Source organism: Mobula birostris, chromosome 11, assembly GCF_030028105.1.
Source record: "Mobula birostris isolate sMobBir1 chromosome 11, sMobBir1.hap1, whole genome shotgun sequence".
NCBI classification, from domain to species: Eukaryota; Metazoa; Chordata; class Chondrichthyes; order Myliobatiformes; family Myliobatidae; genus Mobula; species Mobula birostris.
In genome coordinates, this window is record NC_092380.1 from 71986217 (window position 1) to 72002325 (window position 16109).

Sequence of the window (16109 nt, forward strand, 5' to 3'; positions counted from 1 at the left end):
TAGGATTTCAATTTATTTATTATAACTCATTAATAATCATTTAATCATCCACAGATGATTAATTGACAGCCCATGTATGATAAGTTTCTGAAAAGCTGGATGTACTAGGGTCAGCTTAACAGCTAAGTGCAGAAGGTGTAATGTAGTTATGATCCTCAGTGCAGAAGATCCATTATGAATAGGGTTAAATATTATTAATCTATTGGTTTAATAAAGTTTTGTGACACAATAATGCTGGTATTGTTAGTGCAAGAGAAAATAAAAGTTTATGGAGGTTTTCTGTATTCAAATTCAGTGGCAATACTACAAATGTTTTTACTTATGTCACATGAGCAGCTGCCTTGTCGCTTTATCAGGTTGCATTTTATTTTCTGTGGTGGCAAACTCCAATTAATGCTACAATATTCTTTATCAGTAGGTGCAACATAGCTATCCTGCTAGGACTATTCAAGTCTTAGTGCTGATAAATTGGGTAGGCAGTGAACATACTGTAAATAGCTGCATTTATTAATGTCTAAATGTGATTTTCAGGATTATGTTTTCCTTAATTTTAAATGCAAAATTTATATTCACCGGAGAGTAATAAGCAAATATTTAAAAAATCATCACAAGGAAACAAAGTTAAACTAAATAAAATTCAACCAAATAAGCCTAAATGTAGTACTTTCTGCTATTCGTGCAGTGTGCATGTTATAAAAAGAATTACCTCCAACAAGACTAAAATGGCAAAGTTTTGTTAGCATTTGGAGCTAACTCCACACTGTCATACAAAGTGATTCCATTACACCATTGGCAGGAATATGGTACTAAACGATCTTTGGAGAAGTCTAAAATGATGAAGGACCAATCTAAAAAAGATGACAATAGTAATTAAATATAGAACAATAAAAGACAGATAATGCAGGTTCAAGGGATTTCCTGTGTTCATGTGCCTTTAAGTTTCTTGGCTTTAATCAAGTAACTGTAATCATAAGTTTCCCTGACCCTTGTTTGCTGGGTACTAATTAAATAACTGTAATTATGACTTTACTTTTGAGCCAGAGCCTCGTTTATCATCTCAATGATTTTTTTTGCACAGTGCAGATCAAAAATTGTACACCTTCACTGCAGTGGGTGACAATTTGATTGCCATCAATAGTAGAAACATGCAAATGCTGTCAAGTAGCAGTAAATCACAAACCAGGGAGCCATTGGCAACATGATTTAACACCTAATTCGTTTTCCTTCTCCTTGCTTATGAAACTTCAGTGAGTCAACATTACCTCATTGAGAGAAAGGGTGTAGGAAAACTTGACATCTTGCATATACAGTTGTTTCGGTCTGTGGTGTCAGTGGTTGTATATTTTGACCACATTTGCCAAATGAAATTGCTGATGAATTAACAAAGCTGATGATGGGTTCATGAGGCTGCTGATAGATTGTAAAAGCTGCTGCATCATAGAGCAGAGCAGATGAGGTGATTTGACAATTTGTACTTTTATAGAGCACAATTAATATTTGCCTTTTGCAACTATGCCACTTTGTGATCTGGCTTCATAGAATCATGGAAATTGTGCAATATGTAAGGAGGCATATCAACCCATTATTTCTTCATAGCATGGAAACTGCTACCAACCTAATTCCACCTTTTGGCTCTAGAAATATAGCCACAGGTCTCTAAGACCATATCCAAGTGGTATATAATGTAGTGAGATTTTCTGCCTGCACGATCCTTGTGGGCAACTCGATCCAGGCTCCTGTCATTTTCTCATTAACAATTAAATCCTCATCTTTCTTCCAGTCTTTTTATTCTAACACCCTCTGGTTATAAACAATGCACCTCTAATTTTGTTTGAGTTTATTTTAAGGATGAAATTATTTCATTTTCAGGGCTGTTCAATGGGAACTCTTTGGCTTCTCTTCTTATTGACTGACAGAGTGAAATTTTAATTGCACCCACTAATGAGTGGGCGATTAAAGTGCCCCAGAGTGCTTGGATATAGAATTAACACTTGATTTCCAATGCTATTGATTTTAATCTGTTTGTACAGTATATGCAGCCACTCAAGGCAACCAGCTTAACATTTTGATACATTTTCAAATTGGACCATAATGATTACAAAGGATCCTGGCCGCAAAATTGACTCAGGCAGAAGGAAGGTAGTTACCAAGGTTTAATGCAAAAGAGGACAAATTGCTGGAGGAACTCAGCAAGTTAATCAGCAACAATGGAGGGAGAGTAATTGTCAATGATTGGGTTGAGAACTGCAGGCTGCTCAACCACAGAGTTCCTCCAGAAGTTTGTTTATTTTTTTCTCCATGTTCCATCATCTGCATTGTCTGATGTATTTCATTTCTAAGGCTTTCCTACTGATTGGAGCCATTCAGAAGAGAAATGGGATGTTAGCAAATAGATAGACTAGACAGACTGGAGTTTGTGAAAGGTGGTGTTGTTGAAACATATAAGATCCTAAGGGAACTTGAACGGGTAGAAGAGGTATTTTCACTTGGTGGCGGGGGGGGGGGGGGAGTGTGGTAAGAACAATGAAACATAGTTGTAGAAGTAAGAGGAAGGATATTTAAAACTTTTCTTTTAGAAGGCAGCAGATCCCTGGAATTCTCTGTCATCCGAGGACGGTGGAGGCCAATCATTTTACATATTTAACATGGAGGACAGATAAATATTTGAAAGATAGGGGAATGGAGGTCTGTGAAGAACTGGCACAGAAGAGGAGTCTAAGCCAACATTGATAAGCCATGGTTGTATTGAATGGTGGGGGAGACATGAGGGGCTTAGCGGCTACACATGCGCCTACGTTCTTGTGTTCCTGTTTGTCCCTGTACTGAAACTTGACTTGTTATTTGAATCAGTGTCTGGGGACCCAGCTTTGAGCCTCCCTCAGCATGCCTATCTACTTTGCTACATAAACCATCTAATTTCCTGAAACTGCTGCTATTTCTTGAGACAATCTAGTGGTAAAGCTTCGTTGCTATCTGCCCAAAATCCCCCCCGAGCTGAAATTATAGCTGAGGTGACTTCACATTATGATAATCCTTACCGGAAAACTGCTGGATTAGAAAGAAGTATATTTGATTGTAAATCACTCAAACAAAAGGGGGGCTGACGTCTCTATCATCTGCTCATTGACTGCTGACTGCTATCTGATGATATCAGTTTGAAGGTAAACTGTGAACTGGAGCATAAATATGAAACCGCCCCACCCCAAAATAATGACAACCTGCATTTGCAAAGCATCTTTAACGTTAAGGCATTTCTTGGGACCATATTATACAAAAATAACACTGGGCCATGTAAAGTAAGGTACCTCTGTCTGATTTGCCCTCAGATCTTAGAGTCCTCGAAGGGTTAGCACAGCATCATGAGCCAAAGAGTACTGTACTGCACTATTCTATATGCTATGGACAAGGATGGACTTGATCTTTAGAAACTGGAGTTTGTGACTGGAACTGGATAATTGCTTAAATATTTCACAGGAGCTTATTTCTGTTCATCCATGCTGAACTAGCAGTCTGTCTCGCAGTAGATACTACCTCATGCAGAAGGTAAAGGAGAATCAGCAGTGAGGAGCCCTGAGATAGAAAAGAGAGGCAAGTCTCGGTGTCCATTTATCAAGTCCAGATTATTGCCTGGACAATCCATTGTGGCCGCAGTAATACAACACTAAATGTAAAATGTGCATGAAGGAAAATCATCTTTTTAACCAACATTTTGGAACTCTTCCAGCTCAATTGAGCTTGGAAACAGTTAATAATTGCTGATCAGATAAAATATAGTAAAGTTAGATGAAATGATTCTGTGGGTTCTTGGCTACTCCTCCTACAGTTGATTTAAGTGTGCCAAAAGCAATTAGTGAGCAAAGAACACACAAAGCCAAATGCAATCCCACAACAGCCAGAGCGAAGTTCAGAAAGTGGCTGCATTATTGAAATGAAGTAAAAGTACAGTAATTATGCTGTTACACATTTAAAGTATGTGCATATTACAACATATTTACAATATAAATTTAAGCAATAGCAGGGAGGATGTACGTTCTCTCAGTTTAAAGAGCAATGTCAAGGTAATGCTCATAATTTCTGCTGTTTCTAGCTGTTCCTGCCCTGCTGCTGCCTGAAGAGAGTGAAGTTATTTTCATGATGGTTGGCATCCTCTAAATGTGAAACTTCTTAAAGTACTTAGCAATGATCAAGGAGGCTGCTGTAATTATTGTTGGCAGCCACTTTAAGATATAAGACAGGTGTAGTGGAATATTTAGAATCATGCTCATCAAACTCAGTGTGAAAGGCAGGAACAATTTCAAAATAATTAATCATCCCAGAGTGATATCATTAATTCATCTGATCAAGGTGGAGATTATTTTGTTTTAGTTTTTCATGGGCAAATCCCAACATAGTAAAATGATTGTAAATTAATTTAACCAGTTAATCTGCCAAGTTCTAAATCCAAAGAGCTATGCTTGTCGGATGTGATATCACTCTGTTCAAATGCAAAGACAATGCCATCTTTTCCTGTTCAGTGTACCAATAAAATAAAAAAATGATTTGAATATTCTGAATATAAAACAGAATTATATTTTTGATAAAATTAATGAACAAGAAAAATGTTAAGACTGAAATTAGCTTGGCAAAGTGTATTCATTTCTTTCATCTAGTAATTTCAATTGGCTAAGCAAAATACAGTATTCTTGAAAAACTTTAAATAGCTCAGTGATCCGAAAAATGAAGATTATTTAATTTATGGTTAAAACTAAAATGATATCGAGAAACATATTTTATCAAAAGTGGAAGTGTTCATTAGTACAAACAAGAACAAGATTTTGAGCATTTGAAATAGTAATGCATTGTAAAATGGATTCTAAAAGTCTGGAGGCTTTTTATAAGTGTTTCATGATAGCACTGGCTAAATCAATCAAAATTGTAGCTGTATCTAAAGCAACACACACAAATGCTGGAGGAACTTAACAGATCAGGCAGCATATGTGGAAATGAATAAACATTCGAAGTTTGTGCCGAGACCTTTTTTTCATTTCTATAGATGCTGCCTGACCTGCTGAGTTTTTCCAGCATTTTGTATGTGTTGCTCTGCATTTCCAGCATCTACAGAATCTTTCCTGTTTATGATTAGCTCTATAATCATATAGTTCTATAAAAATATGACCTGCTTGGCTTCATTGGTAGATGTTATTGAAAGGCTGTGCTAAAGCTACAGTAATAAGCAGCTGATTTAAAGTTAAGATGTGTTCTTTTGTTTCAAAAAGAATATTTTAATTTGAATGTAGATGGTTGTCTGTAGCACCATACTGATCTTGCCTCTGTTGCTTCATAATTCTATTGCTTAATAATGTTTTTAAAAATGTAAATTACGTGTTAGAGAATTTTGATTTTATATTGTACTTCATAAACTTGAGCATGTTCTCAGGTGGCATTTTATTATGGTCCTGAGGGAGTGGTGTTTTTTCAGATATCTTTCAGGTGCAGTGTTAAATCATAGTCACCTTACGTAACCGTAAAGAATACCACAGTTTTGGAGAAGAGAGTTCTGGTTTATGTTCATCTCACAATCACTAAAACAGATTATGTAGTCATGATTTCTACATTTAGGGCATTTTTGTGTGTGCATTGGTTTTGTACTTCCACACAGTACAACTGAGTCCTTTAAAGTGCATACTGACGATAAAGTGTGTTGGGCTACTTCATATTGTGAAATGTGCTATATAGATGCTAGTGCTTTCTTTAAAATAGTTAATAATAAAGCTATTGAATTTGTGATATACCTAGTACTGGTAACATTTTATCGGACACATGCTGGAACAGAGCTCAGGCAGCATGAGTATCTAATCAAATCAAGTTTAATTGTCATTCAAACCATACATGGACACAGCTGAATGAGACAGTGAGTGGGATGTAATACTATTAACTTCTAAGAGTATCATAAATATAAGCAGCACCGTCTCATGAAAATTTACCTAGATTACATGAAAAACTTTCATCTGTGCACACTTCTTTTGAACTGTCTATAAAACTCTTATGTATAAAGTTCTAATGGAAGCAACCTATATCAACTTCTTACAATGCAGTGGCATCCTCACAGCTCTAAATCCTGGTTAAATTATCCTCCGGCCTCTAATTTTGGTTACCCAAGATACATAAGGAATTAATTTTTCTCGAGATCAACTAGTATTATATGTTAGAAACCGTGCATCGAAGGATTATTCTTGTCTATAAAATTTAACTTCTTGTTAGTAGATCTTTGTCACACTTTGTATCAACTTCATTCATTGTCAGTTCTTACAGATGAGAAACAATCCAATTCTCCTCCAGCAGGATGCCTTTCCACCTGTAGGGCAGACACTTTGGACTTTGCAGATGTGTTCATATCGCAGTCTTTATTTCTGGAGAGAAAAGAGAAGGAAACTACTTTCCTTTGACTACTATGTTTCTTTGCTTCCCAAATTGCCATATGTTCGGCTGCATTACTGTAACAGCAATATAAAATTACTGTAACACTGAAATATAAGCACAGAATTTATGACTGATTTATATCTGGGGTACCTTGGACCAGTTAACCAGCTTCAAATCCTGCACTTGAAGTCTACACATGTCCAATGGAAAAAAATAGTGGGTGTAGAAAGGAAAATAGCTTTTATTTATAACATATTTTATGTCCTCATTATTCCAGAGTGCTTCACGGCCAATGAATTACATTCAAAGTGTAGTCATTCTTGTTATGTAGGCAGACATGGCGATTAATTTGCATGCAACACAGTCTCAGAAACAATTTAGTGGGGAGAATGCCAGTTGACAATGGTACTGGTTCTTTCGGTTGTGTTGACGAATATTTTATATCCACATGAGCAGGCATGAGAGGTATTGTTTGGCTTCACATCGGAACAGCAGCACCTCTGACTTTGGAGCAATCCTGTGATGCTTTACTGGAGTGTAGCCTCGACCACGGGGCTCAGAGCTCTGAACCGAGCTTGAGCCTCCATGATTCTGATACATATCCTCGGAACACTCCAAGAGAGTTGTACAATAAACGATACCCATAACCGAAATGATCATAGACAGCACGTTTTGTACAGCTGGAACAATGTGGGTACTGAAAATGGGTGAAGTTCTGCAGAACTGGCAGAGGTAAAGTTATACAATGCTATTTAATTACTTGTATCTAGGTGTAGTTTATAGTAAACCTCAATCTGTGTGAGTATAAATAATCTACATTATAGCATATCCAGAATTTGTATTTCCCTTTATATTCTATTATCATTGATAACACAGGAAACTTTATTGCATGTTTCCATAGTGATCTTAAAGTGACTGCTCGCACCTCCCAAATACACGATCATCTTAATAACCATTGTGAAGGCAGGCCGACACCCCGTGGTGTAATTCTTTTTCTGCTTACTGTATATTTCATAGTGTCACTCGCTTCTCAGTGATATCCATTTGTTAGTCTCCTTTGCAATCACATTGCTGATTTGACAATGCTGTGCATAAATTGCCTGAACAGATACTGTGAACTGTTTTTGGTACTGATGTATCAGTATTGAGGAACAATGACAAGTGGCAACAATCACTCAAGCAGAATGCAGAGAAGATTCCTTTTTAGCCAAAAATGGCTTTTTGTTATGGGAACTGCTGCTTTGCTTGAGTCATGCAGCTGAAATAATGGTTATGTGTATGGTTTCCAGAAAATTTGACATGGTGCTTGCTTCTTATTGTTGGGTATGTTCATTTTTCTATCTCTGAATAGAGCTCATCCACATAAAATGTGTCAGCATGGTATTTGGAGTGTTACAGTTGACTAATAAAGTATGATTGACAGTGTGTAGACAGTCTTTCCACTGGGTGAATGAAGCTACCAAGTAATGCGCTAAGGCCTGACTGGGTAGATTGCCAGAAAAATGTTTTACTTTTTTACAATACAAAACAGGTGGCAAAGATTCAGTGTGAAATTATTTGATTTTTATGCAAGGAACAGAGTATCGCAAAAACAGCACAGTAATATTGTGCCTCCTCAATCTCCAGGATCCTGGCAAAGAAAATATAACTCTTGGCTTGAGTCACTGGTGCCTCTGATAGTTTCTGCTACTGAATGAAGGCTTTTCATTTATATGCTGTTGAACAATTGTGCAGAGATGATAGAAAGCTACTGTATATTGCAGCATATTAGCAAAGAAGACTTAAAGAAAAACTAGCTAAACATGGGGGAAAGGGAACATATGGTGATGGGGTAAGACGTAAGAAGGGGAGGAGGGTCATGATCAGCACAAACAGTTGACACTGATATAAAGGGTGAAATGATTTGCTTCTACACAGTAAAGTACTATATTAAAATGACAATTTGTGTCAATCTTACTGGTTAAGTGCTTTAGACGGAGGTATGCCTGAGAGAAAAGAAAATACCATCCAAGTCGTAAAGGTACCAAGAGCGGCACTTTCAAGAGCAGCACTTCCACCAAAAGCAACAAATAGGTCTTTACTTGCAGAAACAAAAGTAAGATTTGCTGCATCGCTATGTTTTGGGGCATTCCTGCCTTTAAAATTGACTGCAACTCCAGTCTCCCTGAGGATATGTGACTTCTCAGCAGTTACTGATAGAGCCTGGAGGTATGATCCTCTCAGTTCCTGTGACATGACTAATTGTTGTTTAATGAGTGGCCCAAGTAGGATTATAAGCTTTTACGGTATGTATGTATTAATCAATCAGTGTGCAGTGATAAAAGCTTATCCTTCTTTCATTCCATTGTGCTACATTGCCTGAATTTCAAAACAATTAAGATTCAAATTAAGTCAGTGAAACTAATTCAATGTGCTCAGAGTTTTGTCACATGTTAAATTATATTTGTGAAGGAAATTAATGTTTTATCAATGTTCAGAATGTTCGCATTTTCTCAGATGAGTATAAAATTTGCTTAATGTTACAAATGATATTGGTGATTTCATGAGTTTAAAATGTCAAAAAAGCTGCATGAAACTTTCAGAGGATGTGGAATAGATTTGGATAATGTTATTCTATTAAGCTCTTCTTAAGAAGGTCTTTGGTGGTTCAGCGCACGGTGCAGTAACCTCTCACTTATTAGAGAAGGACAGAGCCGTGTCACAGTGGAACAGCAGTTAGTGCAGCTGGGTCACAGCTCCAGTGACCGCAGTTTGATCCTGACCTTGGCGTTTGCCTGTATGAGGTTTGCATGCAGTCTTGTCATTGCACAAGCTTCTTGTAGGTGTTCCTCCCACATCCCACGGACGTGTTGTCAATAAATTACCCCATGCAGTAGGTTAATACCAGAAGTAGTAATAGACATGTGTAAAACAGAATGAGCTGCAAGTCTACATGGGAATAAAGAGAGGGTTAATGAGATTAATAGGATTGCCATCTCACAGAGCCTGAATGGACTGAATGGCCTTGTTCTGTGTTGTGATGAATTAATGAAGTGAGACCTACTGATTGTACAAGTACTGTGTGATACTGAGTGTTGGCTGGCTGATTGGAATTCAAGGCTAAGATACACTGATGAGCTGGGATAAACTTTATTCAAATCTTAAATCCTAACCAGAAATCTAGAGTTAAGAAATGGAAAACTTGCTTTATTCTAGCACTGCCTTGTGAGTCACCAAGCACAATCAAAGCCTAAAACACTATGATATTAAAAAATCACAGTTTGCAAAACTTTAAAAATCGTTGGGGCACAATTTCTGCAGCATTAGGAAGTAGGAACATTTCAGAGTCTGACCCAGATCTGTGGATAGTTCTTGGCTATTTTATTATTGCAGAGGCTTCTCGTTAATGTGCCTTAAAGTTTCAAAGTGTGGAGTTTGCTATCAATTACAGCAAATCGTTTGTCATAACTTCATAAACATTGTGCAGCATTTAAGTAAGCTCTTTATGGAAAAATCTTATTGGCTTCCTAATCCCCAAAACAATAATAATAAGATATAATACTGATAGAAATTGAAGGCATATTGAATGTTTAACTTTCAAAATTAAGTAGAACAAATAGATACAAAATAGGTTTTGGTTTTTAATTGTTATTTTGAGAGTCTCCTAATTCTAGTTTAATTGCATGAACAAAAGAAGCTCAAGGTAGAAATATTAGAATGTCTTTTATATTATCTTTGGAGTAAAGTTTGCATTGTTCATGATTTTGTACAATCTCTCAGTTGTACATGGTCCAATTATTTAAACAACTTAGCAGTACAAGCAGCTTATTGATTACAATCAGTTGAGAGCAGTATTTTGTGCTAGCTCTCTCAGCTCGTTACCTATATATCATTAACATCTTTGTTTATACCATATATACAGTACTGGAGAGTATTTGTTCAACACTGAAAGGAAAATGCCAGTAATTTTACAATTAAAATGTTAATTTTTAATTGTGACCTTTTTAGCAATTTTAGAATTGTTTTGCAATTAAATTTAAAAACTGCTCTGCCTGACATTTGACTCAATAACTTGAAGCATCACAGAGTGGGGTAGAATAGCTTTTGGAGCCTGCCAGTAACCACTAAAATAAAAGATGACTTCTCATAATTCATTTTTAAAGTTATTTAAAAAGCATGTTTTTTGTCATCAGCCTGGTTTAGTTGTGAGTTTGGTGGCCAGCTGCATTTCAAAGTGCTGTCACAGTGAGAGAGGAATGATAAACTAGTGTTATCAAGGACAGTCTGTGACTTGCGAGTTGGAGTTGAGAAACCACAACTTTAGCTCGGCAGAAATAGGATATCCGTTTTGATATGGGGAGACACTTGGCACTGTTAGCGAACTGTAAAGGCAGACAGCAGTAAGTCCATAATGCTAACTAATTATATACAAGTAGTTGTTGAATGTAATGCTATATGTAGGGAAAATTCACAAGTCAAAACATCCCATCACATCTGAGCTGTAGGCATAGAGTTGTTTTCGGCTGCTGAAACCCAGTGACAGAATTGCCTAAGTTTAAATGTATGCCATTAAAATTTACCATGTTTGTGGGCTGTATGATAAAGTAACCTTTCCAGAGTTCCTAGTGAAACTGTAGTCCTTTCATCATTTTCAGCTAGTTGTCACCAGCATCAACATTTCATTCCATTGTCTACTTCTCTTACATAGAGAAACATATCCTGATCAAGCAGTGATATGTTTGTAGCCTATTTTATTAAGTACACTGACGGATTGTTTTGCCTGGGAATCATTCTGTCAATGAATAACCCTTGTATAGATCTGGCAATCACTGCCAAGACTCAGGAAAACAATAAGAAAAGAAAACTGAGTGACAGAGAAAGAGGAACAGAGGTTAACAGAAATACTGAGGAGAAACATATCTGTAAAGATGACATACTGAGAAGCTTAATAGAATATTTACATAAATTAGAAGAAATTCAGTGAATTGTAGTAACTTCCCATTTTCACACTTGAAAAAATTTCATGTTAAAAAGTGTACTTGTGACTGATCTATAATTTAAGAATATTTGTGCATAAGCAGTGATCACTGTCAGTATTGTTAGAGAACTGACTGGGTGAATCACAATTATATAAGGGTGATGAATGAACTTACACAGATGTGAGGAGAGGATTGTGAGTTGATTACAATATCACTGAATTATAATTCAGCCTACTCACATCCCCTGTAAGATATCTCAACCAATGTACCCCAATAATGTATCCAAAGACTGCTGTTTACCTCAACAATCTGATGCTTTGTGAATTCAACACAGATACCTAACCTCTCTGTTATACAGAACTGTAGGATAAAAATCAGAATCAGGTTTAGTATCAATACAATGCAATACATAATAATATAGAAAAAAACTGAATTGCAATAAGTGTATGTGTGTGTGTATATACATATATTATACACATGCATATAAAATAATTAAATTAAATAGTGCAAAAACAGAAATAAAAAAAGTAGTGAGGTAATGTTCATGGTTTCAACATCCATTCAGAAATCAGATGGCAGAGGATAAGAAGCTGTTCCTGAATCACTGAGTGTGTGCCTTCAGGCTTCTGTACCTCCTCCCTGATGGTAACAATGAGAAGAGGACATTTACAGCGCCAAAAGAGGCTGCTTGACCCCAACGACTCTGTGGTGATTTCTTTAATATGCAAACTGAAACTAATCTCACTTGAACTCCATTTACATTAACAAATTGGTAAAAAGATCAGGGCAGCAGTCATTCCTGGTGATCAGATCTCAGAAATACTCCTGGTACTTCTGTCAGAGCAGCAGATCAAAAATAAATACAGTCCACTTAGCTGTATCAGTTGATTTGAGTTAGTCATTTGGGAATGGAGCCTAACTTCATGCAAGAGCACCTTGAAACTGTTTTTCAAAGAAAGGGGTGTGGTATTTTTGACTTCTTCAGTTCTGATTGTGGTTCAGACTTACAATTCAGTGGCAGCTGTGGCGGTTTGTATACTTTTTTCAGAATAAGTGAACTTCAAGCTTTGTTGTAAGAGTTTTGGAAAGTCCACTTGAATAGTAAATTTCTTCTTTCCTTTTCTTAACCCCTTGAACATTTGAGGGTTTTCATCCCACGAGTAACTCACCAGCAAAACTGCTGTGCAATGTAATGAAATGCTAATTTCAGTGGGTGCTGGGATTCAAATGAAAGCTGATTGAGAGATTAGCATCTGACCAAAACATCCATATAAAATAATTTCTGATGGCTTTTAAAATTACTCCAATTTTCTAAATATAGTGACTCAATTTGACATGGATGTTATTTAATGTGCTACTCAGTTGGTGGATTCTTTACCAAGCCAAATGTTTTCTTGAAGTTCACCTATTCATCAAGAGACTCTGGCAGATACTCAATTTGTACATTTAGTAGACTGCAGAGTGAAAATAAGGCATTAGTGTTATTGTTAATAGAATAGATAAATAGTAAGGATTTTGTTCTGTCTCTATGAATGCCTTACTGGAGATCATAACTAGAGATATGTGCAGTAAGCTGAATAGCCAGACTAGTGTCACCTATAATATATACCTTGTTTCTCAGAGGCAAATGCTCCACATACACTGACATAATTAGAAACGCAGGGCATGCCGTGAGATGAATAAAGTCCTGTGCTATGGAAACCAAATCCTGGCAAATTGTTAAAAGATGAATGGCCAATTATTTTCATGCCTTTTCAGGAAGGAATATTAACAGTTACATGAGGGCTCCGTAACTTTCATCAAATAGTTAAAATGATCAAGGTTTTATGATTATTTATATCACACTCAAACTTGAATTGAGATCTTATCCAAAGCTCATTACATGTGATATTTAAAATACAGTACTGCATCAGAGTATGAAGGAAGAAAAGACCGGTACTCATTTAGTTCCCTATTATGTCAGAACATCCCAAAATATGTTGCAACAATGCCTTTGAAGTGCAGTTGCTGTTTTGTAGGCAAGTGTTGTCACCAATTTGTATGCGGTGAATGATTGGAAAACCACAACGCAAGACTGATTACATGCTTACAGCCTGTTGGAGATTTTGACTCAGTTATGATATAGGACCAAGTCATGCTCTTCATATATCTATGCTTGTTACATCACAGAAAGTGGCCATTACAGCCATCCAACCTGTGTTCACTTCAAACATGGCTATCCCATTCCCGCTCTACTGTTTTCTCAGTAGCCATATGAACTATTCCTTCCTGTGGCCATCAACTCAACATTTGTTTCATTTACCTAAGTAAGGTGTAGACTACAGTGTCAATTTTTGATGTGGGAGGTAACTGGAGCTCTTGTTAAAAACCCAGGTGACAGGAAGAACATGCAGTCAGCACACAGAGGTCAGGATAGTACCTAGAGCACCAGAACTGTGAGACAGGGGCACTAACTGCTGTACCTCTATGGTTCCCTGTCTGACTCTACGGGATGCCTCCAGCTATACTTACTCTTTTTATTGTTGTGGCTTTCATTGTCTTAGAGCTTTACTGTCATAGCCATCTCGCAAAACAGAGCAACCTGCACTGGGACCAGTCCTCGAAACTTCACACACTCAAGTGTTTCTCTCAGATGCTCCTGAAACTGTACAGACAACTTGTGGTGTCAAAACCTTTCTTCACCATATCTGTGTCTCTAGCGATCAGGGACATTTAGAGGCTATTGAAATACTTCTTAAGAATAAATTATTTTGAAAACATATTGTACAAATTAATCAAAAATTTAACTTAAATTAAAAAGGCCCAAAAAAAATCTTAGCTTCACTTGTTATTGGTGTAAAGCTGACAAGTATTGAAGTGGCCATCCATAATGTATTTGGCCTTTCAGCTTAGAATGATTTGGATCTGCCACTGAACTCACTATATTCAGTGATGCCATGGTATATCCACTGCACTAGTATAGATGAATGAAACCACTGCTAGTCATCAGTGCAATCTGGCCAAACACTGTCCTGCAGTTCTAAATCGGGGTGAGAAAAAGTAGAGACCATTGAGTGAAGTTAATACAAATAAAATGTGTATTTAAGTTTTCATAAAATAACACTACATGTGACATTCTTAAATTTAAATAAACTCTGTCTTTGGATTTAACTTAAATGAATTCTTGTATAAATACATTTCAATTTAATTTGATTAAAGGAAACAACTTTATTGGCCGAGTGAAAATGAGGGTATGTTATTCCTAAAGAAAACACCTCATAGCTCAATTTTTAAAAATTAAGTTATAATTTTTCAGCAGACTGTTTTCACAGCTGTGCTTAAGCATGTCATGCTTTAAGAACTTTAATATTTTTTTTACATACTCTGCTGTGGTCATTTGAAAGTAACTTATAGGAGGTGAAAGGCTTTTGTTTTTGTTTCTCAATCTACCATCACTAATATCTGTTGCAAATTCAAACAGGTTCCCATAAGGTGGATAATCAATTCATCACAAAGTGTTGTTTATTTTATGGGGCAATATTCAGTGACCAGTTTACCACTTTGAGAACAAAATCACAATAATGTATTGTCTGGGGACGTGAAATGGAGCACGTCCTGTATACTTCCAGTCAAATCCTCAAGTGAAAATTCCTGACTCAGTTGTTTCTTCCCTGTGCGTCAGACCCAACATGTACTCATTCCATTTTTTACACCAGCAGACCTGCTTCTTCTATATTCAGATTTTATTTAAAAAGAGTATGCTGGAAATGTAGTGTATTTGAATGGACACTGTAAGGAAAAAAAACATTATTTCAGGCAGGGTACTAATGGGAAGATCTCATCTAAAATATTAACTCACCTTTCTTTCAGATTATGATTGACCTGTTGTGCATTTGCTGCAGTTTTATCTTTAAAAAAATGTTCTGCTGACATTCCTTGACTTTTCTTTCCTTTCCCTGTGTATTGAGGGCTAGGAAGTTGTTTATGTTGTAGACTAGGAATGAGAATACTCACTGACAATGCTTATTAAACAAAATAGCTGGATTAAGTCTTCGTAGTGTTGGATTGGAATGAAAATGTCATATTGCATATTTAAATAGGATTTAGAAGCATTATTTAAATAGCAGATGTAGTATTTTAGTTGTTCTGGGACTTGAAATTCTTTGGAGAACTGTGTGTTATCCCTTTGAGCACTGAATGTCCTTTGCAGCTTTCTAAATTCTCACGTTTCCTGTAAGATCCACAGAAAGAATTGTCTCTGACTCTCTTAATGGTGAACATTATAATGTGGAATTGGAACAATATGTGTAAATCAACCTGTCAATTCCATAAAATCTTAAAACCTAATGTCTAATGACATCCATGTGTATGGGATAATTAGAGAATGACATTGGCGGTAAATAGATCAGCACAGAGGAACTGGAGACCCAAGCGAATGCAAATGTTGAAAACCTGAAATCAAAATTCAAATAAAGGGCAGATCGAATAACACCTGAAGGGGAAAGGTGAGTTAGCATTTCAGCTCTGGTCCTTCACGAGGGCCACATGGGAATTATTAACCTAGTTTCCTGTCTCATTTTTGGATTCTTTTGACCAAACTTCTACAGTAAAGATTTGGAATGTGTTACTTTTAACATTGCATTTTCAAAGCAAATATATTCTCACAATTTTTTTTAATAAATGGCACCTAGAACAGAGTTGGTTAATGTGCTAATGAAGATCTTCCCTCCAAAGGCTGTGAACAATAAGCAATTCATTAACGTCTCAGTATTC

At 36.5% G+C, this 16109-nt stretch overlaps 1 protein-coding gene across 18 annotated transcripts in view; it reads left to right on the forward strand.

The window, feature by feature from the left end:
- sox6 (SRY-box transcription factor 6) overlaps positions 1-16109 on the forward strand; it is a 618625-nt gene that overhangs the window by 200459 nt on the left and 402057 nt on the right. The window contains exon 1 of one of the 18 annotated variants that reach the window (XM_072272520.1): positions 8664-8684. The exons of the other annotated variants lie outside the window; for them this stretch is intronic. The gene's annotated coding sequence lies outside the window, so the exon portion shown is untranslated. Of the gene's footprint in view, positions 1-8663; positions 8685-16109 lie in introns of those variants that run through there. 18 annotated transcript variants of the gene reach the window in all.